Raw genomic sequence first — 21016 nt, forward strand, 5'->3', positions numbered from 1 at the left:
TGCTTTTTTTTATTTTTTATAAATTTGCAAAGATTTCAAACAAACTTCTTTCACGTTGTCATTATGTGGTATTGTTTGTAGAATTTTGAGGAAAATAATGAATTTAATCCATTTTGGAATAAGGCTGTAACATAACAAAATGTGGAAAAAGTGAAGCGCTGTGAATACTTTCCGGATGCACTCTATAGTGTTATAGTATAGTATAGCATAGTATAGTATAGTATATAGAATTCATGGTAACACTTTACAGTAAGGTTCCATTCGTTAACATTAGTTAATGCATTAAGTATCATGAACTAACAATTAACAATATATTTGTTACACAATTTATTAATCTTTGTTAATGTTAGTTAATAAAAATACAATTGTTCATTGTTAGTTCATGTTTGTTCATGGTGCATTAAGTAATGTTAACAAATGCAAATTTTGATTTTAAAAATGTATTAGTGAATGTTGAAATTAACATTAACTAAGATTCATAAATGCTTAATAAGTACTGTTCATTGTTAGTTCATGTTAACTAATGTTAACAGATGGAACCTCATTGTAAAGTGTTACCGAATTTATATATATATATATAGTAAATTAATAAATATACATTTGATGGGACATATGTGCTCTTGGCGCTTCTGCTTGTGACCATGTCCAAATTTGTACACACTTGACAAGAGCAGAGTCTGAAGCAGTGACGTCCAAGTCATAGTCTTGTAAGTGATGTTCATAAGCTGACTCATCACGCACTTTTCAACTCATCAAGATGCACATGCGCAAAAACAGTGCTTTATTGTCTAAACATTAAAGTATTCATGTATTGCCGTGTTTGATGTCTGTTAAGGTAATAGCTCTAATAAGACTCTCCCATTCTCTGTTAAGACGTAATGAGTATAATAGTTGTGCTTTATCAAACAGATCAGTGCTTTCACTGTCTGGCCAGATCCTCAACCCAGACCTCATCTAATGACTGTTTACCAGTACTTACCTTTATTAAAGACACAAAGAATGAAAAATTTCATGTTTACAAGATAACATGCATGTCATGTGGCGGCTTTGTGAATAAAAGCTGATTTGGTAATAAACCAAAGGTCTAAAAACAGTTAACTTGAGCCTTGTAGACTAAATATAAGCACACAAACTGATGCATGCATGCTTCAACAAAGGAATTTCTGTCCCTTGGGGCATGTCAATGAGAGAAAGGTAGAGTTCAGACAGACGGGAAGCATGAAGAATGAGTTAGTGAGTGAACGGGAGAGTGAGCGAGTGAGCACAGGGATGAATAAATGAAAAATGTGTCACAGCCCTGTTGAAAAAAACAGCATTGCATTATGCAATTGCAACAGCATTGTGTTCTATTTTGAATGCTGTTCCCCACCTGTTTCAGAACTTTAAGGTGCAATATGTAACAAATTTCATGTAATATTTGCCTTTTTTTTTTTTTGACCAATGTGTGAACAGCTTGTAACACAACTTAAAAAATTAGCCCTTCCCGGACTTTCTAGGTTGCCTATTAAAGCCTGTAGACTGATGTTCATGCAAAGGGAGCGGGTTGCTTTTGCTGGGAAAATCCAAAGGATGTGACGTTTATGCACGCTCCTGAGAGTCTTGCCTCAGACAGTAGCTTCTCTTCCGCTATTCAACAGCGTCAACAAATTGCAACACTAGGTAACGTTATCTTAGAGATGGAATCCAGCAAACGTCCGGCTCCCAGGACAACACCGACTCCTACACAAACTCAGAGTAAGCCAAAAAACATTTATCTACTGAATCCCGTCTGGCTAAGTGGGAACGTGGTCGAGCGAAAACTACTGTGAACATCGGCGGGCATTTGATTCCTGTTTTGGGGATCAAAACCAACCCTGAATTGGCATTCTTCTTATTGGACAGATAAGCTTACATAACTGCAAAGCATGTAAAATATAGTGCCATAAGGATCGATCTGTGTAATTTTAGCTAACTTGATCTTGCCTGCTAACGCTGATGAATTGCAAGCTACCTTGCTTCATAACTTTCAAATAATTTCAACGATCTTCTCTTTATACTAAAAATCAGGTTAATGTCAATGTTAATCTGTAATTATTCAGCAAGGTAAACTACAATAACACATGAAATAAATGCTAGACAAGGTTCAAGATAATGCAAAAATCTCCATTCATTAGTGTAACGTAACTTGGTTATACGGAAAATATATACAATCTATTATTATAAAACAATAGTGCATCGATATATCAAAATGACAGTTGTGATGGAATCACATCAATACTGAATTGTGTCAACATATTTATAATGTACAGTCTATTTTATAAACAGCTACTGTCATTCATGGTTATTTCATTCAAGGGTACTTTTTTAAGGGTAGGCAATATTTTCTCTATTTATTCAGTATATAACACACAGTTAATTTATGTCAAATACTTCAATTACTATGAATAAATTAATTAAATGGTCACTATGATGTCTAAACCCATAACTAGATCGATTTGAATAGAATATCAAATATGTTAAATGACAGAAGAAGAAAAAACATAGGAATTTGCATTTTAAATATCAGGGGAAAGTTTTCACTTATCCTGGTCCCCACATGGGATATGCTGGTGTCCCTATCAGGCTTCTTAACTAGCCTTACCAGCAAACCTCCCTTGGTCAACCAGCCTTATCAGAAAGACCACATCTAGACCAGCACCAAACCAGGACTAACTAGCATAAACCAGCTTAGACCAACATAGAAATTCATGCTGGTCTTTTCAACAGGGAGAGAGATGTCTAATGTGAATAAGTTATTGTTTGAAGTTTGTTTAAGACTGAAGTAAGAGAACTGCAGATACAGTAGATGTGCTGGTATTGTGAACAGCAGGAGGTCTGGGAGGGATGATGCAGCACTAGTTTAATAATGAATCCTAAAGCCTTCATTTCCCCAAAGCCCAGTGTCCACAGCCCTCTTCTCACGCACACATCCCCTAGAGAGAGGCCCACAACTGGGGAGTGTGTGTGTGTGTGTGTGTGTGTGTGTGCTCCTCAATAACTGTGCCTTTCTATGTCTTTGATGTATGTGCATATTTCCATCCCTCTAATTTATGTCTCAAATTGTGCTTTTGTACAAAGCACTTGCATAAAAGTTTGTTTGCCCCCCTGTCGTATATACAGTATTTTTATGTATATGCACTATTTTTGTGTGTTTTAATGTAATCGTAATGTGTGTGTGTGTGGATGTGTGCGTGTGATGTAACACTGTTTTGTTTGTTCAGCGCGGTCAAGCAGGTAGGTCTGTTACTCTCTGGGGACAGGACAGTTTATCTGCCATCTTCAGTCTGGACATAAAACAGATACACATAGAATAAAAATACCAGATAGGTCTTTGATCATTTACAAGTAAATTGAATCACATTTGAAGCTCATGGCAAGATGAAACCTTTCAAAGCTGACCCGGGACAGTGATGCATACAAAAAGTATTATCTCCCTTTAGGTGATGAGGTGTGTTTAAGTAAATAGGTCACGTAGTGGACATTTTCATAAATGTTATTTTCTGTTGCTTAGCAAATGTCCTCTATCCATAATGGCTTACATAGTTTTACATAGATTACTGGTTTATGTGTTACTTATTGGAACACACTGATGGTTAGCTCCTTAGCCTTAAGCAAGAACACATTTCTATGAATTTGCAACCATATGAATTGCTATGCAATGTACAAGACCACCATATGAAATGCTGAAGGAAGAAAGAGAGAGAGAGAGAGAGAGAGAGAGAGAGAGAGAGAGAGAGAGTGTGGCTGACCCTAAACTAAGAAAAGTCTTGACTATGTACATACTCAGTGAACATAAGTGAGAGAGGTTGACGATGGCAACAGGGTAAGAATTTGGAATGTGAAATGAGTAATGTTATTGTTCAACCCACATCACAAAGCCACAGTGCCTGGAGCTATGACAAGCTGAGTGCATATCTCTATAACTCCATCCTTTTATCCCTTCATCCCTCCAACTTTTTATACTTTTTGCATTCTCTATTCCTTTATTTGTCCAACTCTCTAGATTATTTTATCGCTGGTTCTGTGTCAATCTGTACATCCAGTCACCAGTCTTACTATACAATTGTCCTCTGTAATAAAAAAGAAGGGCCTCATGAATGATTTAGTTACATTTAACAGATAGAAGAGAATGAAGGTAAGTGATTTAGTCACTGCCTTTCTGTCTATTGCCTACACAGTCAGATGCTTTCTATATGGAACCTCATAAGTGACTGATTTGAAAAGCTCCACATAGGAACCAAGGATTTAAATAAATATTTAAGATTGAGGGTACCAAATGTAAAAATGTAAGAATCTTTTGACAAGCCTATATTGATTGACCTCTAATCTGAATATTTGGGGAGACTTCCCCCTCAAAAACCAATTGAAAACCTTTCAATTGCAGTAAAATTGCCTTTTCTGGTAAAAGTACCACATCTGCTATCAATGTTGGGTGCAATCTGATTACAAAATTATTTTATTTGGTCAAAAAAAGTAGTGTGATGCAAATTTAAATTTGTGCAATCAGATTACAGTTACTGACTTACAATTTAGTTAATTACTTTATAAACACATATTTCTAAAATAACATTAAGTAGAAAAAATGTAAAACAAAGAAATGTTAAAATTATGTTGAAATTTACGTCCGTTTGAGTTTCTGTGACAGCTGAATTGTCACAAATGAGGTCCAGACGGAATCTGCACATGCAGAATTCCAGAAAACTCTGGAGATTTCCACAGAATTGCGACATATGCCATTCATAAAAGTTTTACGCATTACCCATCCCATGCATGTTTGTTTATTATATATTTTGGCTAATTTCACAATGCTTTTAGCTACCAATAAAAATGTAGTGCTCTCAGTACTCCTTAAAATGTATGTCCACATATGTGGACAGCAGGACTAAGTTGTGAAATTTTAAATAATACCAAGCTATAGAAAGTCAGATTTTTTTCAACAAATTGTTTATTATGTTTCCAGGAGTGTTGGTTATTCATGTTTCTGAGAAGTTACAGACATTACATCAAAAGTAGCATAATTAATTCTGATTCAAAGTACATTATAAATTCTGAATATATGTACTGATTACCATTGTCCCATGTCTGCCAAACATGTTGAGTGGTCCAAACATTATCTGCAGCCTGAAACTGAACTTTTGGTCGGATTAGGATTCAATGCACTTAGCTGCATAGTGATTTAGTGAATGACTTAACCTCCAGTCTGTCTGCACTGGTCTCAGAACAGTTTGAAATGCACCTTATTTTTATTTATTTATTTATTTAATCCTAACTCCATATAAAGTCTCTGAAAGCAAAATGTTTCAGCTTTCGGATGAACCCATACAGTGAATTATACTGTACAGTGAAACATTACTATTACAATTTAAATTTTTAAACTACTTCAAAGAGTTCTCATCAAAATATCCTCCACATGCAGCAATGATAGCATTGCAGATCCTTGGCATTCTAGCTGTCAGTTTGTCCAGATACTGAGGTGACATTTCACCCCACGCTTCCTGTAGCACTTGCCATAGATGTGGCTGTCTTGTCGGGCACTTATCACACACATTACAGTCTAGCTGATCCCACAAAAGCTCAATGGGGTTAAAAGCCATACCACTCTTTTCCAACTATCTGTTGTCCAATGTCTGTGTTTCTTTGCCCACTCTACCCACACCTTTGTATGAAATCTTCAGCTTTTTGGTAATTTCAAGTATTGTATAGCCTTCAATCCTCAAAACAATGATTGACTGACGAGTTTCATTTTGACCTTTTGTTTCAACTCAAAAACGTGATGGCTGCTGGAAATGGGGCCTGTCTAAATTTGATTTAAAAACAATGACTTTTTCAAATAGTGATGGTGCTGTTTTTTTACATCAGTAATGTCCTGACTATACTTTGTGATCAGTTGAATGCCACTTTGGTAATTAATGTACCAATTTCCTTACAAAACAGCAAAATCTGTACATTATTCTAAAGTTTTGGCCACCAGTTTGTGTGTGTGTGTGTGTGTGTGTGTATATATATATATATATATATATATATATATATATATATATATATATATATATATACAGTTGTGCTCAAAAGTTTGCATACCCTGGCAGAAATTGTGAAATTTTGGCACTGATTTTGAAAATATGACTAATCATGCAAATTTAAGGATTGTGATCATATGAAGCCATTTATTATCACATAGTTGTTTGGCTCCTTTTTAAATCATAATGATAACAGAAATCACCCAAATGGCCCTGATCAAAAGTTTACATACCCTTGAATGTTTGGCCTTGTTACAAACACACAAGGTGACACACACAGGTTTAAATGGCAATTAAAGGTTAATTTCCCACACCTGTGGCTTTTAAAATTGCAATTAGTGTCTGTGTATAAATAGTCAATGAGTTTGTTAGTTCTTACGTGGATGCACTGAGCAGGCTAGATACTGAGCCATGGGGAGCAGAAAAGAACTGTCAAAAGACCTGAGTAACAAGGAAATGGAACTTTATAAAGATGGAAAAATATATAAAAAGATATCCAAAGCCTTGAAAATGCCAGTCAGTATTGTTCAATCACTTAAGAAGTGGAAAATTCGGGGATCTCTTGATACCAAGCCACGGTCAGGTAGACCAAGAAAGATTTCAGCCACAACTGCCAGAAGAATTGTTCGGGATACAAAGAAAAACCCACAGGTAACCTCAGGAGAAATACAGGCTGCTCTGGAAAAAGACGGTGTGGTTGTTTCAAGGAGCACAATACTTGTTGACCCCTCTCCAAACATAGCGCTAATGGTTGTAAACATAAAGCTCTATTTTGGACTCGTCACTCCAAATTACAGTGTGCCAGAAGCTGTGAGGCGTGTCAAGGTGTTGTCAGGCATATTGTAACAGGACTTTTTTGTGGCATTGGCTTCTTTCTGGCAACTCGACCATGCAGCTAATTTTTGTTCAAGTATCGTCGTATTGTGCTCCTTGAATCAACCACACCATCTTTTTCCAGAGCAGCCTGTATTTCTCCACAAACTCATTGACTATTTATACACAGACACTAATTGCAATTTTAAAAGCCACAGGTGTGGGAAATTAACCTTTAATTGCCATTGAAACCTGTGTGTGTCACCTTGTGTGTCTGTAACAAGGCCAAACGTTCAAGGGTATGTAAACTTTTGATCAGGGCCATTTGGGTGATTTCTGTTATCATTATGATTTAAAAAAGGAGCCAAACAACTATGTGATAATAAATGGCTTCATATGATCACTATCCATAATTAAAAGACAGTTTTTTGCATGATCAGTAATATTTTCAAAATCAATGCCAAAATTTCACAATTTCTGACAGGGTATGCAAACTTTTGAGCACAACTGTATATGTGTAACAAAAATGTATATTAAAATTAAGTTAAATAACCAAAAGATGTTGGTAATGTTGAAAGTTATCAAAATAACAAACATGTCTTTTCAACTTTTGAGGGAATAATGTCCCAAAATCCACGTATGTGGCATCATGTTTATCAGCACGCTGATGCTCAAAAAATTATTTAAGCGGCATATCAAACGAAACTAATGTCACTACTCTTTACACCCAAATAGTTTTTTAATTGAAACCTTTCTTACCAGAGGCACTTTTGTTGGCTTTGCGCCTGTAGAAGCGCTTAACAGAAATCAACGTCATGTTGTTGTGTTATGTGACTCGGTGCGCCAGAAGCCAAAATACAACATCCACACGTGGAAGCAGGGTCGCACGAGGTTAAAATACAGCACAGAATAAGTAGGCTTCTACCTTCACCTGGCTTTTGGTCCTGTGTATACCTTGTTCCCGAAAGAGACTAGTTATTTTATCATAAGTAACAGAGTTACTTACTGTTTCTGTAAGCAGATTTCTTCATCTGCTTGGATGAAGACAAGCGCTTTAGTTTCAACCTGTCCAATCTAACGAAATTTTTTTGACTCCTGAGTCACAGGCGTTAAACTGCGCAAAGTAATTGCGTCATCTCCATCAGAACTTTGTGATTGGCCTAAAGCAGACTTCTTACATCAGTGCATCCTGACCTCCTACGTGCTTAACTGTTAATCTTACGGCTATGTGCATACATCATCAAAATATAACTTTTCCGGTAATGTTACAACTTCTCATTCCAAGAAATTGCCAGAGTTGATTTACTGGTATTTCACAAGTTCACGGGTTCATATAGTCCTGGAGTGAATTAAGGTAAACGGATTTTGTGTGCTGTCCATAATAGAGAGGCTTGACACTTTTGAATAATAATTAGTATAGGCGTCATAAAATATAAAGGTGGAGATGGGGAGGTGGGGGGTTACAGAAGAATCATCACCGGAGTGAGGGAAACAGCTGCTTATATATTCTTGGGATACGATTGGTAGGCCTAAATGAACAAGCTTCTCCCGAACTTGCATTTGGAACTTTATTTCTCAACGGGTCGTGTTCACACATTCAGTGTCTGGATTGAGTGAGTGATAAGGCAGCTGTCTCTTTAGATGATGGCTTATAAGATATATATGGTAGGTGGAGGGGCCTGTTATGGTGGGTAACTGAAGAAATAGGTTTGAAAAAATAGGTTTAAGGGCAAAGGTTAGATAGAAATCAACAGGAGGTGGTTTCTACACACAGACATTCTCATTCTTTCTTGCACACTCATATACATTTTAAACAGCAGTAGCTGTTTATGAATACTTCCACAAAGACAAAAGATCACAGGGAACTTTTGCAAAACCTAAAGGAAAACATTTCTGCTGAAAAATATTAGACATCTTTCCCAAGTTGTCTCTTGTGCATTATGTAGTTCAGCTTTGCAACCAACATACAGTCATACACACTGATACACAGATCAGGGTTAAGTCTTCTCGCAATTCTGACTGGATGGCCGAGGGCTGGGAAAATGGTGGGAGAGGATTTCTCATGAGCCTTGGTGTAGTGCTAACACCTGTTAAGCTAAAACCCAAAGCCACCCAGAATAACATTCATCCCACACATATCATACAATTCGCTCCTTAAACAAGTGTTGAAATATCACCTAAACATAATTGCACAACCAAATGTCTGAACATCAGAAAACATTACATTCAGTACTGTTGTTAATACATAACAAACACATATACACACACAGAATGATCAGATCCAGTATTGGACTGACCTCCATAAGCTGTGACAACACGAGTTTCCAAGACTGATCAACAAATGCACTAAAGACAACAGCAGATAGGAGGCAGGAGCAGCCTTCACTCCTCTCCTCTTCACATCAACATTCTGTCTCTCTCTCATACACATACACATCACATGTGTTCACCTAAAGATTTCTTGTGATTGGAGCTCTTTGTCCGCTGTCCACCCCCTTTCTTATCAAGCCTATCTGTCATGCACCCATCTGCACTCTCTCTATGGACAGTCAGCCATCTTGTACATTGTTACCTTTGTTACAAGGATATGATTATTTTATCATATAATTTCTCAACCAATCAATGGCTCTTTTGAGTTTTCTATACCTTCTCAATATGTTTGTGAATTCTCATTCTTCACCAATAAAATACCTTGGCATGTGAGAAAAATAAAGCAACTCTGACATGAAACTACAGCTAAATTGAATGCATCTTAACAATCTAATTTTACAAATGTTATTTTATTAATGTGTATATTTTAATAATAACATATATAATATGTATTAGTATATAAAACAGCACTGTTGCTCTATAGCTTGTACACTGAAAAAAGGGAAAGCAGCTCTATTGAAAATATCATTACACTTGAAATCAACTTAATACATTTATGTTTGAGATGAGAACATAATTATATTGCGTAAAGTTCAAGTGATATTTAACACAGTCCTCAAAAAGTGATATGATCAGTTTGCCATAAAATGTTCAAATGGATTCAAACTTCTAACGGATGGTGTTCACTCAACGGGATTTTTACTGCTTGCTCAATTAACTTATTTAAAATGAGCTAACGCAACACAATTCTTTAGCATTTGGTATCAACTTAATTTAATTGTGTACAATCAATATATGTTCACTTATTCCAATTGTGTTTGGACTATGTGAATAATATTCAGCAATACATCAATGTATTGCAGAAACCAGGCATGGGATTTCCAGTAATTTGAACAGATTAAATTTAAATTAGGTTACCTCAATTAATTTAGGTTTTCCCTACACAAAGTATTTTAGTAGAGCCTACATTTTAATTTCATATCAAAGAAACTGAAATTTTTTTTCAGTGTATCTCTACATGAATCTTTTGAAACACAACAAGAGCAGGTATTTGGTTACACACAATATTTTTTCAATTCTCACATCCTGAGCTCCAGTTATTAATAAACATATTACTAGCAATATTATTATTAGAGTTGACTCTGGGATGCTATGAATAATGATAGCTTTGCCATTGGGAATTGGAGTGAACATATATACACTGGCAGCCAAAAGTTTGGAATAAAGTACAGATTTTGCTCTTATGGGAAGAAATTGATACTTTTATTCATCAAAGTGGCATTCAACTGATCACAATGTATAGTCAGTACATTAATAGCATAAAGTTAATATTACAAAAAAAATAAATTAAAAAAAAATTAAAAAAATTCAGAACTTCTGAAAACTACTTCAAAGAGTTCTCATCAAAAAATCCTCCATTTGCAGCAATGACAGCTTTGCAGATCCTTGGCATTCTAACTGTCAGTTTGTCCAGATACTCAGGTGACATTTCACGTCATGCTTCCTGTAGCACTTGCCATAGATGTGGCTGTCTTGTCGGGCACTTCTCACGCACCTTACAGTCTAGCTGATCCCACAAAAGCTCAATGGGGTTAAGATCCATAACACTCTTTTCCAATGATCTGTTGTCAAATGTCTGTGTTTCTTTGCACACTCTAACCTTTTCTTTTTGTTTCAAAAGTGGCTTTTTCTTTGCAATTCTTCTCATAAGGCCTGCACCCCTGAGTCTTCTCTTTACTGTTGTACATGAAACTGGTGTTGAGCAGGTAGAATTCAATGAAGCTGTCAGCTGAGGACATGTGAGACGTCTATTTCTCAAACTAGAGACTCTGATGTACTTATCCTCTTGTTTAGTTATACATCTGGCCTTCCACATCTCTTTCTGTACTTGTTAGAGCCAGTTGTCCTTTGTCTTTGAAGACTAGTGTACGACTTTGTATGAAATCTTCAGTTTGTTGGCAATTTCAAGTATTGTATAGCCTTCATTATTCAAAACAATGATATTTTGCCATTTTTTACCTAATATTGACCTTAAGACATACCAGTCTATTGCATACTGTGGCAACTTAAAAACAAACACAAAGACAGTGTAGAGCTTCATTTAATGAACCAAATAGCTGTCAGCTGTGTTTGATATAATGGCAAGTGTTTATCTAGTACTAAATTAGCAATTTACAGATTACTCAAGGATAAGATGTTGGAGTGATGGCTGCTGGAAATGGGGCCTGTTAAATTTGATCAAAAATTACTTTTTTCAAATAGTGATGGTGCTGATTTTTACATCAGTTGAATGCCACTTTGGTGAATTAAAGTACCAATTTCCTTCCGAAACACCAAAATCTGTACATTATTCCAAACTTTTGGCCGCCAGTGTGTGTGTGTGTGTGTGTGTGTGTGTATATATATATATATATATATATATATATATATATATATACATACACACACCAAGCATATAACAAGTAATTGTCAAACACTGCAGAGTTGTGAGATGTATGGGTATCACTTTAGATCTGTGCTGTTTATGATACCACACAGCAAGACAGAGAAAGAGGGGATGATGGAACAAATTCTTCTTCAGATGGTGCTGGAGGGGCAATGGTGCAGTCTCTCACAGGTGGTATGGCCACAGTGAGTGTGTATGCTTGGATTACCCACAGCCACAAGATGCATGTTCTTAAAGCCCAGGAAAATAAATAAATAAATAAATAAATAAATTCTCTGTATATGTGAATTTATCTGTGCTCTGTTCTCTTTATTCTATGCTTTATACTTGCCACAGAACAACAGGTTTGTTGTTATACAGCTATGGAGAGGTTAAAAATATAATGGTGTATTTGATTTTTATATGGATTTACCATGACCTGCTCTGACATAAGAAATGATAATAGACCAGGCACATGTATTGGCATATAAAACTGCATTTTAAAGGAATATTCTGGGTTCAATACAAGTTAAACTCAATCGACAGCTTTTGTGGCATAATGTTGAGTACCACAAAAATTTATTTTTGACTCATCCCTCCTTTTCTTTATATATATATATATATATATAAAGCAAAAATAGAGGTTCTTATGAATGGGGGCCAATTTTATTATATTAAAATACTCACTTTTTCAAAAGTCTAGCCACAAGACAAAAACAATATGTGTGTAAACATGATAAAATCACTTACTAACCTTTTCTGTGTAAAGTTATAGCCACATGGCTATAAAGTTTGATACCATGACGATGTAATGTCAACAAACCATAAAACTCTAAAATGACTGTAAAAATGATGATTTAAACAACTTTACAGCTCAAATAATACACAAGTTTTAACAGAAGAATTAATGAAAGTGCTTATATAAATTAAAGGCTTCACATTTCTGTTTAAACCCTCCACAAATTGGCCATGTTTACTTCCATTATAAGTGCCTCACTGAAACCTCGAATTTTGCTTTTTTTTTTTTTTTTTTTTTTAAGAAAAGGAGGGACGAGTTGAAATAAATTTTTATGGTAATTAACATTATGCAACAAATGCTGTCGATTGAGATTAACTTGAACCCGGAACATTCCTTTAAACCAACAGAAACATCGACATAATAAACCATTACCTACTTTTTAAAAAATTGTGTCTGTTTTGTTTCCATAGGAAAGAAAAATCACAAACTCTCCTAGACAGCAAAGAGATTAAATGGAGCGCAAATGAAGACTTGTGTTAAATTAATTTAGCTACTTTTCAAATTTTTCTCCTTAGACCCAAGTTGAGTAATGTCTAAGTAATGTCTTAAACTGTGCACATATTTGCCAAGATACAGCCTGTAATCAAAAGTCAAAGATTTTTGCGCAAATGTTTCTCATCAAATTCTTCCAAGACCAAAATACCAGGGCTCAACAATTGTCTCATTTGTATCCATTTTTATTTTCCATAAGGAATTTTAGTAGAAACATCTGAGACAATGCTGATACTTAAATTAAACATAATTGAGAACTCCATTGTGCTCCAAGGCTACGAAAGAGTAAAACAATTCTCTTTGGGGTGGCATTTCTGTTAATTTCACAACTAAAACAGATCATCAGGGCATTTAGCACATTATCAGCATACCTTGCCAAAAAAACCCTGCCTCTGGTTGTCAGGTGCATGAGTGTATGTCTGTGTATGTGTTGGAGTGTGATGGGAAAAGGCTGAATGATGCTCTGTCGCTGGAGGAAAGATTGTTTTGACATGTGTAACTTCTGAAAATATGATAGAAAAAAGAAGCAAACATCATTCCATTCTATCTACTTCCTGTTCCCAGAATAATCATCCCATTCTTTTCAACTTTCCTGTTTTTCTCCACCTCTGTTTCTCATGGCTCATCTCTCTCTTGCCCCCAGGAGGTGTTATGACAGTAAGGATGGAGTGCACAGAGGAGAGGGTGGGTGAAGAGCAATTAGGAGCATGAAGAGAGATTGTGCTGGGGGCGAGCTGGGTGGAGGGTAGACAGGAGTTAAAAAAGGGCCACTGTTTCAGAGAAGTAGCCTGGAGAGACAGGTATCAACCACCAGCAGCTCCATTTAGCCTCCATTCAAACCTGCCTGTCTCACCCACCACACTAATGCTTTGGGGGAGTAAACTTCAACACCAATCAAAACAGGTAGCTGCCCTGATCTTGAATAACACATACAAATACACACTCATACACACGAAAGAACACAGACACCCATAATTACACACACCTGACCCAAGATCACCTCTGGTTGCCAGTAGACTAGAGACGAATGACTTGGATAAAATGGACTGTGTCCATTATTTTTACTGCAAAAAAAATTCACTGATTTTCTTAATCAGTTTATCTATTGTGTTTTCCAGTAAAAACATCCTTAAAGGAATAGTTCACAGAAAATGTCAATTCTCTCAATTTACTCACCCTCATTCCATCCCAGATGTGTATGACTTTCTTTCTTCTGCTGAACACAAATTAAGATTTTTAGAAGAATATTTCTGCTCTGTAGGGCCACACAATGCAAGTGAATGGTGACCAAAACTCTGAAGCTCCAAAAAACAGATAAAGGAAACATAAAAGTAAACTACATGACTCCAGTTTTTTTAATCCATGTCTTCTTAAGCGATCCAATCGGTTTTGGGTGAGAAAAGACCAAAATGTAACTCAGTTTTCCTATAAAAATATAAGTGTTCTTGGTAATGATGATTTCAAACACGATTACAATTCCTAGTGCCATCTAGTGTTGTGGGCATGCTTCAATCACTAGGAAATGTAATCGAGCTTGAAATGATGATCGTACCTAGTGACTTCAATGGCAAAATATACACAATGAAAAAGGAGTTATATTTTGGTCTGTTCTCACCCAAAATCAATTACATCACTTCAGAAGACATTCATTAAACCACTGGAGTCTGATAGATTACTTTTATCCTGCCTTTATGTGCTTTGTGGAGCTTCAAAGTTTTGGTCACCATTCACTTGCACTATATGGACCTACAGAGCTGAGATATGCTTCTAAAAATCTTTGTGTTCTGTAGAAGAAAGTAAGTCATCCACATAAGGGATGGCATGAGGGCATGAGAAGGTTTTCATTTTTGGGTGAACTTTTGTTGGCCCACATAATACATTTTCATGTTTTTTTAAAAAAAAACATTTTTAATTGATTTTATTTTCAATTTTACAGCTTGTAGAAATCATGAAAATAACATTGAAAAGATATAGAAACATTTGCCTCAAGGTCAGCTGTCTTGTTAAAAAAATGCTGCCATGTTACTTTTAGATTTTTATATACAAAGTCACATGCCCCCAGTATTTGCAGGGACCTCCTTTTCAATATTTTATTTTTACAAAACCTCTCCCCAGCCTCTTATGTGTAAAACAACCTTTTTAGGGTTAAAACAAGATAAAGCATAAATGTACAAAATTGTTTACATTTATAGAAAACAATCTGTCAATGGGGTAAAACTTGATATTAAATTTTATATCTTAAGCTAATTTTGCTTCCCACTTAAATGTACAATAAACAAGACAAAAAAAAAAAAGTATTAAATTAGTAGTTCTCCCAAAAAAAAAATTAAATTCTTTCATAATTTACTTATCTATCCTCATGTCATCCCAAATTTATATGACTTTCTTTCATATGCGGAACATTCTTTCAATACAATTACAGTTGATAGTAACTCCCTTTAAAGCTTAAAAAGGTCCCAAAAGTATCATAACGGTAGTCCATGCGAGTTGTGTGTCATATTCCAAGTCTTCTGAAGCTATATGATAGGTTTGGAAGAAACCACAAGAAAGAAAGCCATATGGTAATTATGACAGAATTATTATTTTTTTGGATAAACTATTCTTAAACAGATTTTTTTGCAGTGTTTAAAGGGGTGCCAATACCCTAAAATTGCTCTGTCTTGTTCTGTTTACCCATGTACATCTTAAGATACACATACTTACACATCACACGCACAGACAAACCTGTCTCAGAATTCAGTGATGACATTGTTGAGGTTTACCACAGGGGGGAAAAATCCAATGAAGAGAAATCAATGTCACTTTCATCCACTCAATCGTGTCAAACTGTGATGAACAGATCAACAAACCATCTCATCTTGCTCTTCATAGCCACTGGTATCTGTGTGAGATCTGTCTGCCTCTCCTGTGGAAAGTTTGATATCATTATTTTTGTGTCTGTAACTTCAGGCATGGGAGGCACCAAAACTGACTGGAGCGTTTTGATACAGGGTTGCGGAAACCAACATAATTAGACAAAGCTGGATTGAGTGAAAGCAGTTGACAAAAAGTAGCCCAGAGAAATTTCATTATTATCAAGGGATGAAAGTCAACACACCTTCCCCCAGGCCTCAAGCTGTAACCATCCTACATCTTTCATAAAAAGCACAATTGCTGGGTGATTCATATTACACAGGGGATTTAGGTTTACATTAATAGCTGTCATTTAAAGGGCTTTATGAAGCAGATTTCTGTGGTAATGCAGAATACAAAGATCCTGTGGGAAAACTGCTTTAATTCACTCAGTTTAAGTTTAAAGCTTGCTACTAATTGCTAAACACAATGCAAATATTAAGGTAGACAGATCATTTAAAAGACAAAAATTTACCATGGTAACCATAGTTTCCATCAAAATACGATAGTTACCATTGCGTGAATTTAAATCATGAATACATGGGCCTAAACTATACTGCAGTGGTTCTCAACTCGTAGTTCATGACCCAAAAATGGGCAGCAGGTTTATTCTAATGTCCATAAAGTGTCATGGACAGCAGAAAATAAAGCTATACTAAATGCAAATAATAAAATGCAACAATATCATCAAGTAAAGTTGAGATTGCAAAAAAATAAATAAATAAATAAATAAATAAAATAGGCTTATCAACCTTTAAAAGAAAAGGAAAAATACTTCCCATATACAGTGGTATGCAAAAGTTTGGGCACCCCTGGCCAATTTCTGTTGCTGTGAATAGCTAAGCGAGCAAAAGATGGCCTGATTTCCAAAAGGCTTAAAGTTAAAGATGACATTTCTTTAATATTTTAAGCAGTTTTACTTTATATGAATCTTTTACAGTTTCAAAATGACAAAAAAGGAAAAGGGCCCAAAGCAAAAGCTTGGGCACCCTGCATGGTCAGTACTTTTTAACACCCCCTGGCAAGTACCACAGCTTGTAGAAGCTTTTTGTAGCCAGCTAAGTGTCTTTCAATTTTTGTTTGGGGGATTTTCAGCCATTCTTCCTTGCAAAAGGCTTCTAGTTCTGTGAGATTATTGGGCCGTCTTGCATGCACTGCTCTTTTGAGGTCTATCCACAGATTTTCGATGATGTTTAGATCGGGGGACTGTGAGGGCCATGACAAAACCTTCAGCTTGCGCCTCTTGAGGTAGTCCATTGTGGATTTTGAGGCGTGTTTTGGACCAGTATACTGTTGCAGAAGCAATCATCTTTTCATCTTCAGCTTTTTTACAGATGGTGTGATGTTTGCTTCCAGAATTTGCTGGTATTTAGTTTAATCCATTCTTTCCTCTACCAGTGAAATGTTCCCCTGTGCCACTGGCATCAACAAAAGCCCAAAGCATGATCGATCCACCCCCATGCTTAACAGTTGGAGGGGTGTTCTTTTCATGAAATTCTGCACCCTTTTTTCTCCAAACATACCTTTGCTCATTGCGGCCAGAAAGTTATATTTTAACTTAATCAGTCTGCAGGACTTGTTTCCATAATGCATCAGTCTTGTTTAGATGTTCATTTGCAAACTTCTGACTCTGAAATTTGTGGTGAGGATGCAGGAAAGGTTTTCTTCTCATGACTCTTCCACGAAGGTCATATTTGTGCAGGTGTCGCTGCACAGTAGAACAGTGCACCACTACTCCAGAGTCTACTAAATCTTCCTTAAGGTCTTTTGCAGTCAAACAGGGGTTTTGATTTGCCTTTCTAGCAATCTAACAGAGAGGAGTTCTCTATGAAAGTTTTCTTGGTCTTCCAGACCTCAACTTGAACTCCACCATTCCTGTTAACTGCCATTTCTTAACTACATTATGAACTGAGGAAACGGCTACCTGAAAACACTTTGCTATCTTCTTATAGCCTTCTCCTGCTTTGTGGGCATCAATTGTTTTAATTTTCAGAGTGCTAGGCAGCTGCTTAGAGGAGTCCATAGCTGCTGATTGTTGGGACAAGATTTGAGGAGTCAGAGTATGTATAAAGCTTTGAAATTTGCATCACCTGGCCTTTCCAAATGATGATTGTGAACAAGCCATAGCCCTAACAAGCTAATTAAGGTCTGAGACCTTGGTAAAAGTTATCTGAGAGCTCAAAGCTCTTGGGGTGCCTAAACTTTTGCATGGTGCTCCTTTCCCTTTTTTCACTCTAAAATTTTACAAAATAAAAACAAAACACTAATATTGCTTAAAATGTTGAAAAGAATGTTTCATCTTTAACTTTATGCCTGTTGGAGATCAGTTCATCTTCTACTCACTTAACTATTCACATCAACAGAAATTTTGACCAGGGGTGCCCAAACGTTTGCATGCCACTGTATGTATGTTGCTGTGATGTCAAAACCAATAACACTCTATTGTAGTTGAGAACCACTGCTATAGAGCACAACAGTCTGGTTCTGGAAGTAAAAATTCCATTTATTTTCTGATTTATTTTTCTAATTGACTAATTGATTTTTCACAATAACTTATAAAATTTTAAAGACTGGCCTACCATAAACTCTGAGGTTGTTCATCAATGGTATATGCTACTGTTAAAGCCATCAGTCCGTGTTACTCAAAGTTCATTTTTAAGAAATAATGTTTCAATACCTGTATGATCCTAAAGGCAAAAAGTAAGTAAGTTCCTTCACAAAAGAGTTATAGGCTATGAACCAAACTTACCAGCTCTGAGGTGAATCACAACATTTGATTTGAGGCAAATAAGTATTTGAAATTTAGACAAGTACAAGACTGTGTACCTACTATCTGTATTGAAGGAATTAACTACAAACCCTTGAAGCATTGTGAATGACGTAATCGAATGTTAAATGATGGAAAAATATAAAACTATTGTTTTAAAGTTATTGTTTATAAGTATAGAAACAGTTTTTTTTTTTTTTTTATTGCAAAAATATTCAAATATTTGCAGATATACAAGTTGTTTGAGAGTTTAGAGAGAGTGTGCTTCAACAGGGGCATAGCCTACCATTCATTAACATCCTCAGAGCTCACGGTAGGTCTGTCTTTAAAGGTTTATAAGTTAAGGTTAACAATGAATTCACATCCCAAATATTACTGGGATTTTTATTTCCGGAACCCAACTTTTAAATCTTTTTCACAATAGCGCCATCTTGCCTTTTTGACGGTAATGACACAGAGGCACAACTCCGGCAGATTTCAGAATGGCATACTACCATACTACTCGTACTATTTCTGCCATAGACAGATATTGCAGAACTAGTAACGGTAGTAAAGATAGTATGGGTAATATGCCATTCCGACTCAGCCAGATAGACATTTTCTTCAATGGACTGTACTGTTGTTAAAAGTGTTTTGGATCGTTCCGTTGAAGAAAAAAAAAAACTTTCTGAGAAATTTTAGTAGACAAACTCCAGAAAACACGAGTTGTGTAAAATAAGACATGTCACTGAAGACACCGTAAGTTTATCCCACACAGCCTCGTTTTCATTCACATCAAAAAATCAAATGTGGCCACGGTGAATAAGGTCTATTATGCTGCGTTCCATTCAAATCTGCTGTGGGATATTCCAACTTGATATGTTCGATCTCCAACCATAAATGCATTCCATAGCCAGATGCTCGGAAGATGACGTTTAAGGAAACAAAACTGCAACGCTCCCGTTATCTTAACAGGTGTTTGACTGTCACCAGAGATGTCTCTTAATAACCCAATTCAGAAACAATCTGCAACGCTACCATTTGTGCTACAGGTGTACGCTTATCAAAAGAGAGTATAATTTACCATGTTTTGAACACCTGCTACTCTGCTAACGTTTGTTAATCACGCTTTAATATCATGTAATGTAGGAACTTTGACTCATTTATTGATATTATTTAATAAAATTAATGTTTATCACTTATTTGTATATCTTCCGGGGTGCCGACATGATTGTGTGACGTCACACACCTGCATCTTGGCGAAATCGGAGTTTAAAATTTCCGCACGACTTTCCAGGTTGGAATTATGACTTCAAGTGACGTTCCATTGCACTTTTTCCAGTAGTAAATTGGAAAATCCAACTTTCAGAGTTGAATGGAACGCAGCATAAGAATCACTCCGAACAAATTGCGGCAAAAGAAGTAGCAGTGACCGCCCACTCCAGAAGTCTTTTGAATGCCGTAATCGTCAGTCGGTCTCTCAAAATACTTAAATATGTAAATATCTGAATATTTTCTTACTGATTCTTTTTACTAATTACTTTTTCATTCCATCATTTCGCAATGCTTCATGGGTCTGTAGTTCATTCCCTCATGAAAGATGTTAAAGGAATATTCCGGGTTCAATACAAGTTAAGCTCAATCGACAGCATTTGTGGCATAATATTGATTACCACAAAACATAATTTTGACTTGCCCCTCCTTTACAAAAAAAAAGCAAAAATCATACAATTGGTCCCATTCACTTCCATTGTAAGTGCTTCACTGTAACTTTGATTCTTTTTCTTTTTTTAAGAAAAGAAGGGACGAGTTGAAATAATTTTTTGTAGTACTTAGTAGTTTAGTAGTTAATTTTCTCGATTCAAATCAAAGTTTATGATGTTGTGAATGATTCACCTTAGAGATGGTTGGTTTGGTTCATGGCTTAAAACCCTTTTATTAAGTACTTTATGAAACCCACATGGAAAAACAAATGAATAGGAAAAATACTTCAGGCGTCGTGCTGATTTTTGACTCCCTAGTGTGGTTTTGTTTAGGGGTAGGGGTAGGGGTGGCCTTTAGGGATAGAGGCCAATGACTCTCTACTATGGTTAGGATTAGGGGTGGGCTTTAGGGATAAGGACCAATCAGGTAGCAGGGAGTACAAATTTGGCAGGGAGTCAGATTTCAGCACAACTGTTAAAAAAGTGGGTTTCACTTTAAATAGTGTTAGAATCTTTCTTAATCTTTCAGTCATTTTGTTTGTTATTTTTTATTATTTAATTTTTATGACACTGATGGCTAATGCCATGCTTCCAGTTTTATCGTAGTTTTTTTTTTTTTTTTTTTTTTTCAGAAACTACAGTTCCCATGGTAAATTTTCACTGATGGGCATCTTTTCGCTTAGAGGATGTTAGTTATAAAATGGTGATAAGATATCCGGTGTTCCCATTCCTGCTTAAAAA

The sequence above is a fragment of the Myxocyprinus asiaticus genome, chromosome 14 (assembly GCF_019703515.2).
Source record: "Myxocyprinus asiaticus isolate MX2 ecotype Aquarium Trade chromosome 14, UBuf_Myxa_2, whole genome shotgun sequence".
Classification (NCBI taxonomy): domain Eukaryota; kingdom Metazoa; phylum Chordata; class Actinopteri; order Cypriniformes; family Catostomidae; genus Myxocyprinus; species Myxocyprinus asiaticus.